Here is a 14,065-nt window from a genome sequence, read left to right as displayed (position 1 = left end):
CCTCTTCGCCATTTTAAAGCAGCACCGCAAATTTCATATGGCAAAGCGGCAATGAATGGTTATCAATGTTCTGCTTACCCCCTTCCGTAGATCAGCACTTCTGCAACCGAGGAAATAAGGGGGGCGGTACAGACCGGCCTCTATCGGCCGTGAATTGCCCGGCGCACCTGCTCGCGTCCCGCGTAGCGGGAGTCCTGAGCTCACCATATGGGCCAGCTGTCGCAGTGGGCGTGATGCGTGCACCTCCTGCCGCAGCGTGCGCTATGTCCTGGGCTTTCGAGTCCGGTTCTGGCAGCAGGGATACGGCAATGATTTGAGGCTTCCCGCTCCACGGCAGCCCTGACCCCGCTATATGGGCCGGCTGTAGCGGTGACCGTGACACGTGCGGCTCCTGCCGCAGCGTGCGCTGTGTCCTGGGCTTTCGAGTCCGGTTCTGGCAGCAGGGATACGGCAATGATTTGAGGCTTGAAGTCAAAAACAGAGGGGGAGGAAGGCAAAAGCTTTGAGGTAATCCTGCAAATAGGGCAATTTACAACAGTTTGTGTGAATTTGAGCGTCTAGATCCATGTGTGTTAGACCTTAGTCAGTCTGCACTGATTTGTTAATGGACTATATGTGGGTGGCTTGTGATAAAATGAAAATCTTGTAATATTGTGCATAGAGCGTTCAGTCCAAACTGTGTATACAGAATGTTCCGAGCCAAGATAAACTAGGAAATGGTAAGTCTAGCATTAGAGCTCAACATATTTATTTATTTATTGTGTAGTGCGAACATGACCGAAAGGTTTATAAACGCTTTACAGAGTGAGCGCAACAAACATCAACGTGAGGTACCTAGAGAGTAGATTAAAGAATATATAGTAACGGTATAAAGGTGTAAACGGTGTACAGTGGGATATCTAAACTAAATAGAAACAAGTATCCGAGTTACATAATGTGTAAAAAAAAAAATATATCACCTTTATAAAAAAATGCAGAACCCGATAGACAGTAGGGCATGTGAATGCAACAGTTCTGAGGTAGTTGAGGTAGGAAGATACACGAGAGGGGAGAGTAGATGCATAGTTTTCCACAGAGGTAGAGAACAAACATGACATCTTAGCTCTTCCCTCTTGCAAAAAAGAATCACACAAAGGTCCCACTTCCCATACTTACACATTTGGAGCCTGCCTGGCAAAAGTAGGCTAAAATCACTTTCCTTGCAGATTACACATATTTTTTCATACTACCTTTTCATTCCGAATTTATTTTCAAAGGTACCGTTTGCATGCTTCTGTCTTCCACAGAGAAATGTTTACAATGTGTCTTGGAATAGAACTCTCAGTATGCACCTGACATTTCCCTGGGGCTTGAAAATATATCATTTTTGGGGGTGGAACCTCTGATAAAAAAGTGCCTAGCTGAGAGCTCCCATCTCTCATTTGCTGAGGGTGGATGTAAAGCAGCAACATAGTCCAAGTAGTAAATTCACTACAGAGGGACTAAAAGCATGGAAGCTTCTGCAAGGTAAGTACTCAGCTAGAGCCTTGAAGCTCATGCAGGCCTATAAATTACAGGAGGAGTTAGACAAATAGGCATCAGTGTACAAGGGGGTGAACAGTTTTAGGAGAAGTGAAAGAATTAGTTGTAACACAAGTGGCAAAGTGAGGAGAATAGGGTATATGGGCTCTTGTCGACTGGTAATGAAGAGTAGTGGAAGAGAGTTGAATGAAGTGTTAGAGGTTGAGGTTTTGGAGGATAAATGACAGGGTGATCAAGGGGAATGTAGCTGTAGATGCAGCTGAAGATGGAGAAATGAAGCAGTGGGTGAAGAGGTCCCAGAGCAGAGGATGAGGAGAGAGAAAGGAAGTAGATGAGGAAAAGTGAAAAGCCTTGTTGAATTCTGAACATGTACCTAGAGATTGCGACTGTGGGTTATGTGACAATGAAGAGGGGTTTGATACAGCAGGATGAGGGAGCGAGAAAAGGTGGATGTGGAGACTGAGGGTGAGAGTTGCAAGGAAGCTATGAGAGGGCTGGGGGATGAAGCAGTGAGTGGTCAAAAGCTACATGAAAACTCAAACTGCAGCGTAAAAAGAGAGACTGCTCAGCCTCTACCAACTATTGAAGAATGCCCAGACTACTTTACGGTAATCTTCATTACTTCAATTCCATATTTGTAGGAACCAGGCTCTGTATATACTGTACCAAAGTATGGTATAGTGTGCACAATGTCCAGTGGCTCCTCAGAGGTATAGCAGAGGCTAAATTAGATAATCCCTAATAGCTCTCTTTGTGGTAGTATGGTCGAGCAGTTAGGCTTATCAGGAAGGTGTTCTAAGGTTAAAGGTGCTTAGGAGTGGTCAGGAGCCCAATGCAATGGAGATTGATGGTTTGGGAATTTGGCTGTAGGCTCAGTCCAGGAATTCTTCCGGGAGGAACCAAAAGCCGAGCAGGTAAGTTGAAGGGCTCGGGGATGTAGGTGCACCTCAGGTCCTCTTCTCTAGGGCACAGGGCAGCCAAATTCAGGGGTGCTTTTTGAGGTTGGATTTCACCTTACTAGATCACTCGCGGTTTGGGAAGTTTTTGTGCAGAGGCAGCAGGCGATGTCGGGGTGTCCTGGAGGGGTCAATGCACGGTGGACTCGGACTTTGGAGCACTGGAGGACCTCGCTGGGACTGGTGAGCCACTTGGACTTAGGCCATAGGTGACATGTGCAGCGATGGTTCCATGAATCGCGCTTCTTCATCCTCAGCAGGCTGAGAGTCTGTCTATGGAGTTTTCTTCTGAACAGGGCTGCTGTTCGCAGGAGATCCAGTCAACTTTTGGTGCAGGATCTCTGGAAACTGCAGACGAGCCAGTAGAGCTGGGGTGAAGTGAGGTCTTCTCTATCGTCTGCCCTGCTGTTCTTCTTCTTCGTAAGTTGCAGGGATCTGAGGAGGTATGGTTATGGGTAGCCCCTAAATACTAAATTCTGGGACGTTTACAGGGATGTGCAGGTCGGGATTACTAGGTCCCTTCCTTGGGGTGAATACATATTATGCCATCCTCCACTGGGAGGGGGGCATCAACCTCTTTCTAGCTGACTGGGTCCCCTCATCTTCAAGATGGATGGGATTGAGATGTGTGCTTCACCTCGCCTCCCCAACCTGAGGGGTGGGGTTGGTAAAGGTGGGTACACCTCTCTTCCTAACTTGGGTTACCCGCTGATTCTCCCGCCCAAAGTGGGGTTCATAACCGGTGGATTCTAGTTGCTGGGGGCAGCAACAGGCAGGGACAGCTTACAAAGGTGGCAGGCCTTTGAAGCTTCCCCCACATGGACCCAGCCCATCATGGGGAAGAGGAACAACACCTCCCAGGATAGGCTTTGGTCTGGACCCAGAGAATGAAGGCCCTCTACCCAGGGGTCCAAAAACTTGTCTGGTGTTAGCAAATAGCAGGCAGCCATTCAGGAACCACACCAGGTCTGGTAGTTTTTGTGGAGGGTATCTCCAAACCACCCAAATGTTACACTTATGGGATACTTAGAGGGGCAAATGGGGCACGGTAAAACTGTCCCTCTGAGTGCTATTTACATTAAATCCAATACTTGCATCAGTGTGGGGTTAATGTGCTGAGACGTTTGCTAACAAACTTCCCCCGCTTCAGTAAAGCCATTATGGAGATGTGGAGCTCATAATGACCAACTCCCAGACCATATACTCTTTATGGTTTTACAGCACTTACAATGTCTTAGAATGGACTTAGACACTGTAGGGGTACAGTGATCTTGCAACTATACCCTCACCTGTGGTCTAGTGCACCCTGCTAGAGGGGTAGATTACCTAGGCCACAGGAATTGGATTGCAGGCATGGTACACAGGGATGTGTGCCATGTAGACTCTGCACCAAAACATGCAGTCTGCAATGGCAGTGTGTGGATGTCAAGGTGCAGGGTCTCTAAGGTTGGCACAAGAGGTGTTGCAGCTCTTAGAGGCCTTCCCTGTTCACAATGCCCTTGGTACCAATGGTACCTTTTACAAGGGGCCTATCTGTGGCCAGAAATGTGCCAATTGTGGGTACAAAGGAACATTTTGGGGGAAAGGACACTGACACATGGACCTGATTAGCAGGGACACAGGGCTCATCAAATCAAGGTGCATCAGAAACCTGGCAAAAAGTGGGGGTTACTACAACAGACACCCAATTTCCTACAATAGTAATTCCTAGCCCCATTCCTTACTTTTTCCAGTTATTGTGAGGAAAACTCACCAAGGTTTTTTTCTTTTTGTGCAGTCCGTTTAAAGGCACACTCTTACACAGTGCATTGCCCTGTGTTATGCTCAGACGGTTGGTGTTAGGGTGTCTTTTTCTTAATATAATTTCCTTGGAATATGGGTTTTGTCTGCTTCCATGCTTTTGGGAAGGGCGCCCTAATTGTGTCTTCCTCCATGTCCTGGCAGTTGGGTTTTAGTACAATGATTTCTACCATTGTTGTTCAGTCAGCAGGGAAAAAAAGAGTACTGTGCTTTGTTCTTTCAGTAGAACAGGAGCAATGTAATTTTACAGATTTAGGTAAAAATAGTGCTTAAAAGCACAGCGCGCACACTGTGGTTAACTGGGTGCACAGGACCGAGAAAAAATCACAGGTTCAGGCCAACCATGATGGAGTGTGGACCTGATACAGGGACCAGGTTAGGCCTACTGAAAATTGTACCTTATGTTCTTGATGCGGTAATTCCAAGGAGCGATGAGCGTACCATGTCGTAGTTACATCGCGCTGTGTCAGTTGCGATGAGGAGCAGCGAGGGCTTTGATGTGAGGTCTGTGTTGGATTGCGTTGTGCTGCATTGGTTTTTCTGAGGAGCTGTGAGGGCTGCGATGCGAAATCTGCACCAAGTTATGTCGTGCTGCATCAGTTCTGACGAGGTGCAATGAGGGCTGTAATGTGAGTTGCATTGTGCTGCATTGGTTCTGATGAGGAGCTTAGAGGGCTGAGTCATGTTGAGTCGCACTGCATCAGTTCTGATGGGGACCACAGCTGGGCTGGCAGAACACTTTTATCCCCACTTTCAAGGGTCCAGGACTGGGGAGGCACCACTTGGGGGGGTTAGAACTCACAACAGACTTTGTCCCGGCCACGGGTTCAAGATGATTGGAACCTAATCCCTCTTTAGAGTAGGTCCCTGGGAGGAATATACATAAGCCAGCTGCCAGCTACATCCAGCCATGTGATCCAAGAACATGTTGCAGATACCAAATAGTTAGGACAGGAAAATACCAACTTTCTAAAAGTGCATTTTCAACATTGTGACTTAAAGTCTGACTTTACCATTGAAGAGGATTTTAAATTATAATTTCTCAGACACCAAACATGACTTTCTCACCTACTCCCAATGATATGTTACCACTTACTAAATGTAATAAGGTGACCTAATGTTATCCTATGGGAGAGGTAGGCCTCCCAGTAGTAAACAACTCATTTGGGAGTTTTTCACTACCAAGACATGTAAAACTTAAATGTACATGTCCAACTTGGTATTTACAATTTCACCCTGCCATATGGGCTGTTTAGGGTCTACCTTAGGGTGACATATGTATTAGAAAAGGTTTTAGACTTGGCAAAAGGGTTATTTTGGCAAGTCGAACTGGCAGTTTAAAACAGCTGTCTGGCTGCAGTGGCAGGCCTGAGATATGTTTTACCTAGCTACTTAAGTGGGTGGCACAATATGTGCTGCAGGCCCACCAGCGGAGTGTAATTTGTAGGTCCTAGGTATGTGGTGTACACCTTTACCGGGAACTTATAAGTACATTAAATATGCCAATTAGGTGTAAGCCAAAGTTACCATGTTTTAGGGACTCAGTACAAGTAGCATTGGTTAGCAGTGGTACAGTGCAGAGTCCTAAATCCAACAAAAAATAATTCAGCAAAATAGGCGGGGTTAAGGTAGGTGGGCTGGGGGAAGACAACCCCAAGGTTCACGGATCTAACATTTAGGTAAAGGAGGGATAGCGAGCAATAGGACCGCACACCTAGGGGGTCCCACCCTAGCTTGGGTAGCACCACTGTCTGTGCTTTCCTTGTGGATTCCATTAGGGTTGCTAACACCCTTGCCTCACCATATATCGTTAGTAGTTTATGTGCAATATGAGTTCTATATGGCATACATAGATATCATTTTTAAGTAATGTATTTTAACATTATTTCTTATGGGGGTTTATTTTAAGTCCCAAAATCCAAAGAAGTGTCACTCAGGTAAGTCGGTGACTAGAAGGTACACTAACACTGTAGGCTCCAGGTAAGGACACAAAAGCATCTTGGTGTACGTTTGAGGAATCCGGATCTAGTTCTTACTCTTTCAACATCATTAATATAGGGTCAGGTTAAAGGCATACTCTTTTTTTCCTACTAGATGGACCAGAAACCTTGGCAACCATCATTGCCACATGATTAGGTTAGTTTGCCTTTCTCCAGTGCTCTCATTGAGGTGTTTTTGCTGGTGGAAACCAGTAGTACAAATTTTGTTTTAGATGGTGGAAATCAGTAGTACCACTTTGTATAGCTGGTTCAAGGCAAACTCTTTTTGTGTCTCTTGGCTGTACCAAGCATGTTTAGGAAAGGAATAGGTTGCAGACACTATGTCTCTTTTTTCCTTTCGGGTGGACCAGGAACTTAGACAGCTGTCAACTACATGTGTTTGACCTAGGGACAGTTTGTAGGTTCATGGTTTACAGTTCGCCTTGAGATAATGCCCTCATTGAGGTGTGCTTGCTGGCATGAGACCAATAGCACACTTTGTATAGTTAGTTCAACTCAATTTCGGTCTTGCTTTGTTTCTCCTGACAGTACCAACAATGTTGGGGTTACATTGTAGACTCTCTCTCTTTTCCTAGGATTTTAAATAGTCCAGATACCACCCTCTTGTATGCGCCCCATTTACATAAACATATATTAGTGGGGTATGAATATCTGTATGGGATGAGCTGCTGTCTTAATTGCAGGGTCAGTAGTCTTCTTAACTTTTCACCTCTTTCAGAGTACAGAGAGCTCCCATGCAGTGTGGTAAGGGATGCCAATATGTTACTAATGAGGAGATAGGTCTCATTGATAAGTGGTATTTCAAGGTAAATGTCTGATGAATCCTGATCATCACGGTGTGGCACCACCCCCCTCATAATATGCTGGTTTCAGCAATAATTGTGACATGTCTCTGGAAAAAAGAGGCTCTTCCTGATGCTTAGATTTATGCCCAGTGGACTAATGCCATGCTACTTCTTTCAGCCATTTCATGTCATCTGCTGGCTCATTAGAGTGCAAACTGTCATTCTTGGTTGAGGGCTAGTCGAAGTTTCCTTGTCTATTAGCAGTATCCATGACTCTGTTAACCAGTGAGTCCAAGAAACTTTCCAGCTGCCCTGGCTTGAATGTTAAGTCTGTAAGGATACGTGACGGAAGCAATGCTTGTTCTAACATACAGGATATCTCTTAATGAAATGGTTGTTTTGTCCTTGATATATAGTCATCATTATTCTGAGTGCTGCTAGCTCATTCATTGCTATTATCCAGGGATGTGTCTTGGGGTGGGGCAGCACTCGCAGTTATTGGTTTAGAAGTTTACCAGAGACCTCTTATGTGAAGAAGGTTGTTTGGCTGGTTTCAACATCTCGCAGTGATGGGTTAGTCCCATCACTCACATCAATTTAAGCGGTCACTGTGGTTGGTCACTCAAAGTGAAGAACACAGCTTGAGGAAATTTCCTTTATGGAAATTCTGTTAATTTTCATGACGATTCAAATGATAAACAATTTGTGAGAAATGATCCCACAGTAATGGAATACTGACTTTGAAACACTTTGAAAATGTGTAATTCGGGGTCAAAGAGCATGACACCTCCAACAAGTTAACTAAGGAGAATGTAAGAACATAAAATGACATCTCCATTGATGCTTCACTTGCAACAAACGATTTAATTAACGTTATGGAATATTGACTTTGAAACACTTAGAATAGTGTAATTAGAGGTCAAAAGTCACATTGCATGACTTCCTTCCATCAATTAAAACAGGGAAAATACAAGTACTTATCATGTTGATTCCAATGATGCAACACTAGTGAAAAATGATCCAACAAGAATGGAATAATTACCATGAAAGGCTTAGAGAAGAGTATAATTAGAAGTCAATGATCAAATGTCATGACCCCCTCCACCAATTTGAACAAAGAAAAAAAAAGTGTTTTTTTATGTCAAATGCAACTACACTCATACAAAATGATCCAAGGGTAACAGAATAAAAATAGAAATACATTTATTTTTAAAGTGTCTTTGAGGCCAAAGGGCATATTTGATGACCTCACACCAAATCTGGCTAGCTGACTTCAGAGTACAGGCAATTACTTTTTCAATGATACCTCGCTTTAGAAAAACAATTTGAGGGTTACAAAAATTCTTCGCTTACACACTTCCAGAGTCTACCTCTTAGGGTCAAAGGTCAAAAAGTGTGACCTTCAGGTGACTATGTATGAAATCAAACATCACCTGTCCACAAATCATGCATCACAAATCATGCGTCTCTGCAGCACAAATGTGCCTTTGCTTTTCTTTTCTAACAGTACTCTAAAACATCTATTCCCTCACTATTGTGAAAGAGTTCTACTAGACTTCCAACTTTAGGTTTCGTACAACAATTGAAAGACATGAATAATGTATGTACGTTACATGTATGTCACAGTATGACAAATTCCCATTATAAATACACATGAAAACAAAAATTAAATCAAAATCTGTCCTTTTACCTGGGAAGCAAACAGAATTATAAAGAAATCTGGGCATCTACTTTCAGGAAACACTTTTGATTTTATTACTCTACCTACACGGTCATTTACACATCAATTTCACAGTCACCTATTGGCCATTTTAAATTGAGTCATGTGACTTCAGGGTGTTTTAAAAAATTATGTTTGATATATAAATTGGCAATAAAAGAAGTACTGAAACAAAAATATATACTTTCCCACCATTATAATCACAATCATATAAACATACCCCATCATTTCAATGGTCAAGAAATCACATGTCTTTAGCTACGCCTATTCACTCAGCCCCTCAGTGACTCAACTTCACCAGCGAACAATATACGTTGCCCCAGCTGGCACCACATTGATAACATTGACGGAAACACCAAAAATTGAAAGAAACAGTTAATTAGTTTTTTCAATCCAGATTAAAACTCCAGGTGTCTGGTGGCAACTGCACGAGTGCGGGATCGCTATTCCCCCTGTGGACAAATGGTTGTGACCCAGGAAGCTTGTACACTTCCAAGTATGGAGAAATGTGTACCCTCAGGCAGCGGTGCAAGCTGCCATAGCTCCGAACAGGCAGCCGTAGGTGCCCACAATGCACAACGAAACCCCTAGGGCCCGTCACAATGTTCTCCACAACAAAGTACCTTGTGGCATTGGTCCAGGGAGTGGGAGCCAGCGACCTCAGACAGAAGCCGCGGTGTCAGGCACTGTTGTCCTCCTGATCTGGAGGTTAAAGACAGTCTCCGCTTCAAGCTCAAGTCTTCCAATACCCCTTGGACTCCACACACTCGGGATGTGCAAGCTAGCAGAGAGCCCCTGTTGCAAGCACAGGTCCCTCGGACTCTGCAAGCTACCCCCGCACTTCACAAACCCCTCACGTCCCAGCACCTCAGGTGGGCTGAGCACACTCCTCTTCACAGTTTGATGACAATGTAGGTCAGGCCGATCACTTCCATCCATTTTTGCCGCACCTCTGTGTGGTCCTTACAATCTTGTGGAAACGGGGAGATCCTTTTTGTCCCTGGAATCCCTTGGAATGGCGGTCAGCCAACCATCCCTTGGAGGGTACTTAGGGACCAAGGGCCAGCATCATCCAGGTTATAGTCCCCTTCCTGAAGCAAGACAAGCTCCAGGCCATCACAAGTCTGCAGTTAATCCAGTTGCAGTACCTCCTCCCCTAATGATTCCTTGTGTCGATGGCCCATTGTCAAACCAGCATTGTATTGTTCCTAATGCAAAAGCACCTCTAATTCTGAGGCCAGAGCCCCAGTAGTTATACATACAATGGCCTTTGAAGATGTAATCAGTTCAAAAGGCCACCTTTGAAATGCACATGTCCTCTCTAAATAAAATTCGGTCCTGTCTGCCATCGGACCCCAGGACGTTAGATCACTATCTACGTGAAGCAGGTCCCGTGATACCGAACACACTGCCTAGTGCCATTCACAAGCCTTGCATGTAAAGCACATGTGCACATGTACTACCTCTTCCCGACACTACACCCTGTCGCCAGGGACAACTCTGATTTAGCAAGAGACTTGCAGAGCCTTGGCAAGTAGCTTATTAAGTGCCAAGTCGAGTTACAGTAACCTGTGCACACAGACCCCATTAGGGGGCAAACCTGTGGCACGATCGATGAGCTACTTCGTGGACGGCAAAACCAGTGCTGCAGGCCCAGTGAGGACATTCAAGTTACATGCCCTGGGTATATGTCTTACCCCTAGAAAGGGGACTTACAACTAACTCGAATCAGCCAATCATATACACACTAATATCCAAAATATATATGACAAGCACAACATTTTGCACTGAATATCAATGTCAAAAGCACTCAAAGTCCTAAGCCAGAAAAAAAAGGCTGGCCAGCCAAATAGGTCAAGTGAGAGCATGCCAAAAGATGCCAGGTCTAACACTCGCTCCACAACAGCAGAAAGTAGGGGCGAACTACCCCACCTCATGGGAGTCCTTATCAGTAAAGCGGAAGAGTCTGAAAAGACCATCTGCATTGGCGTGCTCGGTTCCAAGCTATTGTTCCACCGAGAAAACTATCCTTTATGGGGAGATGGACCACCTTAACAGTTTAGGATTCTCATCTGCATTAACTATCTGAGGGCCGTCTAGTCTGTCTGAACTCAAAAGTGAGAGCAAAACAAATAGGGACTTTACTTCCTTAGTGCCCAGACCACATCAAAAGCTTCCCTTTCAATGGCACTCCCGCTCTGTTCCCTTGGTAGTAGCCTCCTATTAAGGAAGGCTATTGGTTGATCTAGGCCCTCCTCATTTAGATAGGAAAGCACAGCCCCTATGCCATGCTCAGAGGCATGATTTTCAACCACAATCTTCTAGGGGAAGTCAGGCACCTTGAGCATGGGGGCCCTGCACATGGCCTTCTTCAGGGTGTCGAACGCCGCCTGGCAGGCCTTCATTCAGATCACCCGACACGGCTGCTTCTTCAAAGTCATTTCCGTCAAAGGTGTGAGAATAGTGCCATACCCCTTGGCAAATCGGCTGCAGTAACCAGTGAGGTTTAAAAAGGCTCTCACCTCTGTCTGTGTCTTGAGAGGTGCCCACGCCAGAATAGTCTCAATCTTGGTTGTGGCGGTGCCACCATGCCGGCCCCTACTTGGTGTCCCAAGTACACCCCAGACCCGTGCCCTATCTGGTACTTACTGGCCTTGATAGTGAGCTGGCATGCTGCAGTGCCCTCACTACCTCCCAGAGGTGGTCCAAGTGATGCTCCAAACTAGAGCTGAAAACCGCAATGTCATTGAGGTAGGCGGCACTGAAGTTCTCTTGCCCCTCGAGGACCTGTTTGACCAGCCTCTAAAAGGTGGCAGGTGCGTTATTCAATCCAAAGGGCATGACCTGAAATTGGAAATGCCCTGCCGGCGTTGAGAAGTCTGACCTCTCTCAAGCCCTGTCAGTTAAGGGAGTCTGCCAGTACCCGGACGTAAGATGAAAGGTACTGAGGAACTTGGTAGCCCCTAGCTGATCAATGAGTTCATCCCCTTGGCGGATGGGGTGTGCGTCAGGCTGAGTGATGGCGTTGAGCCCACGATAGTCCACACAGAATGAAAATTCAGGTGCCACGCCGGGGAGAGCAAGACCACTGACCTGCTCCATCTGACTGCTCTCCCCCGCCAACTCCACCACTAAGTGTTGCCCCCTGAGCCACTGAGCTCTGTTGCTGGGTGTCTGATGCCCTCCTCTACCCACAGGCTCCTGCCTGCACCTCCTCCTTGGTTGTCCAGTGGGAGGGCACTCTGCTCTTCTGCTGCTCGGCCTCTCTTGCCTCTTTTTATTCTGTCCCTTTTCCTCTTTCCTTGGTTCTGCCTTTCTGTCACTCTTCTCCTCTTCACTTTCTCATTCTTTCCTTCATTTTCACTCTTTCAATCATTTTCACTCTTTCCATCGTTTTCCCAGGAAGCTGCCCCTGTGACTCCTTCTCCCTCCAGTGTGTCCTTCCTGCTCCCATCTCCCTGCTGACCCGCCCTCGCCCTGATCTCCACTTAATGGTGGCCGCTGTGAGGAAAGAAGAGCAAGATCACTGACCTGTTCAGTCTGACGGATCTCCCCCCGCGCAGCTCCACTACTAAATGCTACCCCCTGAGGCCATGAGCTCTGTTGCTGGGTGTTTGAGGCCCTCCTCCACCTTCAGGCTCCTGCCTGCACCTCATCCCTGGTGGTCCAGTGGGAGAGCACCCTGCTTTTCTGCTGCTCTGCCTCTCTTGCCTCTTTCTTTTCTGCATCTTTTTCTCTTTTCTTCGTTCTGTCTTTTTGTCACTCTTCTCCTCTTCACTTTGTCACTCTTTCCTACGTTTTCACTCTTTCTCTTATTTTCCCGCGCTGCTGCTACCCCTGTGGCCCCTCGCCCCTCCAGTGTGTCCCACCCGCTCCCACTTCCCAGCTGACCCACCCTCCCTTTCATCCCCACTTAATGGCGGTCGCTGCGTGGCAAGAAAAGCAAGACCACTGACCTGGTCAGTCTGCTCTCCCCCCACTCAGCTCCACCACTAAGTATTGCCTCCTGACTCCCTGACCTCTGTTGCTGGGTGTTCGAGGCCCTCCTCCACCCACAGGCTCCTGCCTGCACCTCATCCCTGGTGGTCCAGTGGAAGAGCACTCTTCTCTTTTGCTGCTCTGCCTCTCATGCCTCTTTCTTTTCTGCCCCTTTTCCTCTTTCCTTTGTTCTGCCCTCCTGCCACTCTTCTCCGCTTCACTTTCTCACTCTTTCCTTAATATTTACTCTTTCCTTCGTTTTCCCTCTTTGCCTTGTTTTCCCCCGCCGCTGCTCTTGTGGCCCCTCCCCCGTGTGTCCTTCCCACTTCTGCCACCCAGCTGATCCACCCTCACCCCAATCCCTACCTAACGGCAGCGGCACGCAGTGGGGGTGCTGCTGGTGCGCCAAGTGCATGTCAAAGGCAAGCCTGTCTGCGTCCGTCCGTGACCCGACCAAAACAAGTGCTAGAGACCCAGTTCCCCAACACGCCTCCACAACAACTCATGCACCCTCCACGATCTCAAACCCAGATGCTACAACAACTGCCAGTTCTCTACGCTGACCAATATCCACGGCCCTCTCTCCAGTCTACACTGCAGCTGCACACTTGCTGCAGCTTCACACCCCAGCATCATCTCCCAGCCTACTGGACATCACTGCTCATAAACGACTCTACTGCATCCTCTTCAACGTACGTTCCCCACACAAGCAGGAAATAGAAATTTGGCGCCTGATTTCGCCTTCCTAACGGATACCTGGACAAACGCTAACACTGCATCTGACATCACCACCGCTATGCTCTATGGATACAAGTTTTTGCACAAGTACCGCCCCGTCCTCCCAGCAGGTGGAATCACCGTCGTTTACAAAATCCCCCTCCACATGACCATCCTCCCGGATGACACAACAACCCTCATGGAGCACCTCCACTTCCAGATCCATCCAACCCCAAAACGACCCTCTGCGGAACCCTCATCTATAGGCCGACCCTGTCTTCACTGGAGGAAACAGCGTATTCTACAGCCACACCACAGAACTCCTCTGCATAGATCACTACTGCATCTACTTCTCATTAAAAAAAAGCACTGTACACAAGCACACCCACCACCTTCCCCGTAGAAGCTGAAACAAAGTCATGGAAGACCAGCTTACCTGCGCCCTCATCAGCACCCCCTTACCGACTACATCTGATGCAAACACCACAGCATGCACTCTCCACCAGTGGATTATGAACTGCACCGACAAACACACCCCCCTAAGAAAGCCACCGGAAGACACATCAAGAAAGCAAGCTGGTTCACCCC

The 14,065-nt window shown here is 46.8% G+C and overlaps 1 protein-coding gene across 1 annotated transcript in view; it reads left to right on the top strand.

Annotated features, from left to right (window-relative positions):
- The first annotated feature begins 264 nt into the window (after nt 1-264).
- Nucleotides 265-14,065, top strand: part of CYP19A1 (cytochrome P450 family 19 subfamily A member 1) — a 209,783-nt gene continuing 195,982 nt past the window's right edge. The window contains exon 1 of the mRNA XM_085646336.1: nt 265-507. The gene's annotated coding sequence lies outside the window, so the exon portion shown is untranslated. The remainder of the gene's footprint in view (nt 508-14,065) is intronic.

Source organism: Triturus cristatus, chromosome 3_1 (assembly GCF_964204655.1).
Source record: "Triturus cristatus chromosome 3_1, aTriCri1.1, whole genome shotgun sequence".
Lineage (NCBI taxonomy): Eukaryota > Metazoa > Chordata > Amphibia > Caudata > Salamandridae > Triturus > Triturus cristatus.
Note: the sequence above shows the minus strand (reverse complement) of the source record. Positions and strands in the feature narration are given on the sequence as shown.